Source organism: Musca autumnalis, unplaced genomic scaffold (assembly GCF_047663935.1).
Source record: "Musca autumnalis isolate F117 unplaced genomic scaffold, ASM4766393v1 scaffold_1, whole genome shotgun sequence".
In the NCBI taxonomy this organism is placed as follows: domain Eukaryota; kingdom Metazoa; phylum Arthropoda; class Insecta; order Diptera; family Muscidae; genus Musca; species Musca autumnalis.
In genome coordinates this window covers 5,778,349-5,781,297 of record NW_027411644.1, presented here as the reverse complement: position 1 = coordinate 5,781,297, position 2,949 = coordinate 5,778,349, and positions in this window count along the sequence as shown.

Sequence of the window (2,949 nt, the reverse complement as noted above, 5' to 3'; positions counted from 1 at the left end):
GCAAAACTGTTGATCTTTAATCCTAATCAACATTTTTGTCGGTTGAAACGCCCAAATTTTTTAAAACCCGTTAAATTGTTTCAATATACACATGCTGAGGGTATACCTCTGTCGGCAAAGCCGACTGATACTTTTTTACTTGTTATACCCTACACCACTATGTGGGAAGGGTATTATAAGTTGGTTTTGGCCAAAAAGTTTGTAACGCATCGAAATAATGGTCGTAGACCCATACTTATATATACCAAAATGAATGTCTCGACGAGCTGAGTCGATCTGGCCGTCTGTCCGTCCGTCTGTCCGTCCGTCTCACAGTGGAAAAAAATACCTATCTAGCGCGCCAAAAGTCAAAAAATCACATACGCCAATTTAAAAATGGTTGTTGCAGTATTAATCTAAGGTGTCCACAGAATGCAACGGCATTTAAAATAATTTGTTTTGCATCAGTCTAAGCGGAATAACGGCCCGTTTTTGGTTGATATTTTTTTAACTAGTTTTCATAATATAGTTTAGTAGTAAATTTGTGATCGTCGCACGCACTCTTCCTACAAAGTAATTTTAAAGCTTTATTGAATTTAACATTTCGTGAAGCAGGTGATTTAAAAAATGTTGAATATAAGATGTTATTTATTGCAATTCGGATTTTACACTTAAAACATGTGACATCCGATTTTTTTCCAAATTGAGCACTTTGTTAAAGCTATTACTAAGGAGTGTCGCGGGATGGCGCGTAGATTTTTTATTTTATTTTTAGTACACATAGTTCTTAACTAATTTGTAAAATTTTAGCTGCAACAAACTGCAACATTTTATTTTATTAGTATTTGTATTAATATCATTTTTTATGTAAAAATGCTGAAATAAGAACGGTACCTTTCTATGGGGGCCATATCAATGCGTGTACCTGTGCCGAAAATTCTCCGTCGTAATATTTTATACCACCAACGAAGACTAAATGTCAACTTTCAGCTATATCGGTTGGATAATATGGCTAAAACCTCCAAAATTACCGAAATCGGTGGTACCGGTCTATGGGGGCTATATGAAAACATGGTCCTATACCGAAAATGTTTATAGGAGTGTATGCATAACCCCCACGGAGACTAAATACCAAATCCTAGCCGTTTCGGTTGGATAATGTGGTAGAAATCTTTAAAATACCGAAAATCGATAGGTACCATTCTACGGTAAAAATACAAATTTACCAAATATATTAATAAATGAAGTAAAATTGTCAATTTATAGCTGTTCATATCGAATTTATGGACAAACATACAATAAAACATAGACTTTTACTTTTGGCGCGCTAAATCGGTACTTTTTTCCACTGTGCGTCTGTCCGTCCGTCTGTCCGTCCGTCTGTCCGTCTGTCCATCTAAACTTTGTAATCACGCTACAGGTCGCAATTTTGATCGGATTGTCACGAAATTTTGGATGTTGATGGGGGTCCCGGAGGGGTCGGATAATATTTAGGGGAAAGGGGAAAAAACTTAGGTGGATAAAAAGACAACGTTTTTTTCCAAAGCGAATATCTCAGCATCTGTATGGGGTATACCAAAAGCAAAACCTGACAATGAAAGTAGAAAATATAACCTTTCTAGTGATGTCAAATTGGTGCTCGTTGGTGATCAAACAACGAAGATATCACAATACTAACAAATAAAACCCCAATTTTCATTTTTGCGATTTTAATTATATTGACGAATATCACAGCTTTGGTTGGAAACTTTCCAAAAGCAAAGCCTGACTACGAAAGTAGAAGATCCCGTCTTTACAATGACGTAATTTAGGTCGGCGTAGGTAACCAAATAACGGAGATATCGCAATAGTCGGTAATACATCCCATTTATCCATTTTTTTGGAAATCACGCTATTTTGATCGAATCGTCACGAAACTTTGAGGGTTAATGGGGGTCTCACAGAGGAAGAAGCCTGTTGATTTTGGTGATGGTCGGATAACATTTAGGGGTCGGAATGGACAAAAAACTTATTTGGGGAAAAGTCAACATTTTATTTCAAAGCCAATATCTCTGTTTCTTTAAGAGGTATATCAGAAGCAAAACCTGGCAAGGAAAGTAGAAAATATCACCTATACAACGATGTAAAGTAGGTTGTCGTAGGTGGTAAAATAGCAGAGATATGGCAATAGTCGATAATGCATCCCATTTTTCTATTTTCTTGTAATCACGCTACCGGTCGCAACTTTGATCGGATCGTCACGAAATTTGATGGTTAATGGGGGTCCCACAGAGGAAGAAGCCTACTGATTTCAATGATGGTCGGATAATATTCAGGGGCCGGAATGGGCAAAAACTTATTTGGAGAATGGTCAACGTTTTATTTCAAAGCCAATATCTCTGTTTCTTTAAGAGGTGTATCAAAAGCAAAACCTGGCAAGGAAAGTAGAAAATATCACCTTTACAATGATGTAAGGTAGGTTGTCGTAGCTGCTCAAACAACAGAGATATCGCAATAGTCGGTAATGCATCTCATTTTCCGATTTTTTGTAATCACGCTACAGGTCGCAATTTTGATCGGATCGTCACGAAGTTTTTGGAATTTTATGCGGGTCCCACAGAGGAAGAAGCCTATTAATTTTGGTGATGGTCGGATAATATTCAGGAGTCGGAATAAGCGAAACCTTATGTGGAGAAAAGTCAACGTTTTTTTCTTATGCGAATATTTCCGCTTCTAGTAGGAGTATTCCAAAAGGAAAGCCCGCCAATGGAAGAAGAAAAGATGTCCCTTATACTGACGCAAAGTATGTTGCCGTAAGTGGGCAAACAACCGAGATATCGCAAAATATATTATAAAATATAATATATCCAATTTTTCCATTTTTTGTAATCACGCTACAGGTTGGACTTTTGATCGGATAGTCACGAAATTTTGGGGGTTGATGGGGGCCCTACAGATGAAGATGCCTATTGATTTTGGTGATAGTCGGAT